Genomic DNA, 1,064 nt, shown 5'->3' with positions numbered 1-1,064 from the left:
CATTTTTTCCTCTATAATTTATCTTACGTATGTTCATCAATCAAGCATAGTGAAGAAAGAAAAAATAAACAATGAGTTACGTTGTGAATTTATAAGTGGTGAGGTCGATAGGCCACACAAGTTCTTAGGCCTTTTGTGGGTTTTCTATTTGCAACAGAATGTCAATAAAATCTGTCAATAATTAACCGATAAGTGCATCTGTTGTTACTGTTGTGGCAAGTCAAACTGACTGAGCTTCAGTGGTGATGTGAAACATGATTTTTTTTTTTATGCTGAATTATACTTCTGATTACCAATCATTCAGATTGGAAGTCGTATCATATTAGTTTTAGCATCTGTTGCAGTATAATTTAGAACCTACTTTTTGATAATGCAGAGTTTTCTCTTTTCGATGTAAACATGAACTGATACTACATATGAGGTATTTGTTTGGATTTGGTTTCCAGTTATTTTCATGGCAGTGTTAAGGACCACAAAATATCAACAATATCACGCTACCCAAAGCACAGGTCTTCGATTATTCACACTGATAAATAAAAGATTTTCCATAATTGTTTTTTTCTCATAGCGTTGTTGTTATTTTAATTGGTTTTATGAGTTGTTTTTCCCGTGGCTTCTTGCAAGATGTTCATGAATCGACAAACTTTTCATGCACGCCCGCCTTTCTTGAGATATGATGACGATTTGCTGGTTTCTGGATCACAGATAGAATAGTTTCCTGCACAAGAAAACAAGCTAAAGCAAGTCTCATAACTAGGAGCTCTATGGAGATTCAACCAAGATCAGGAAACGCGCGCCCATGGGTGTGTGTTTGCCAGCCTTTACAGCGTGTGTGTACTCCCAAAACAGCATACGTTATGCAAACGCTTAGTTGCTATAATTCGTGGTTACTAGATTCTGCTAAATATTTGACAAGAAACAGAAATAAACGAAAACAAGCAAAAAACAACAACGATAATAATGATAATGTCTGTCTTACGTTCTGTTTAGGAGTTCCTAATAGTACGATTTCAAACGCTGCGGGACTCGAGAGGGTTGACGCCTGACAGACATTGTTTTAAAAC

The sequence above is a fragment of the Penaeus monodon genome, chromosome 22 (assembly GCF_015228065.2).
Source record: "Penaeus monodon isolate SGIC_2016 chromosome 22, NSTDA_Pmon_1, whole genome shotgun sequence".
Lineage (NCBI taxonomy): Eukaryota > Metazoa > Arthropoda > Malacostraca > Decapoda > Penaeidae > Penaeus > Penaeus monodon.
This window is presented reverse-complemented; position numbering follows the sequence as displayed.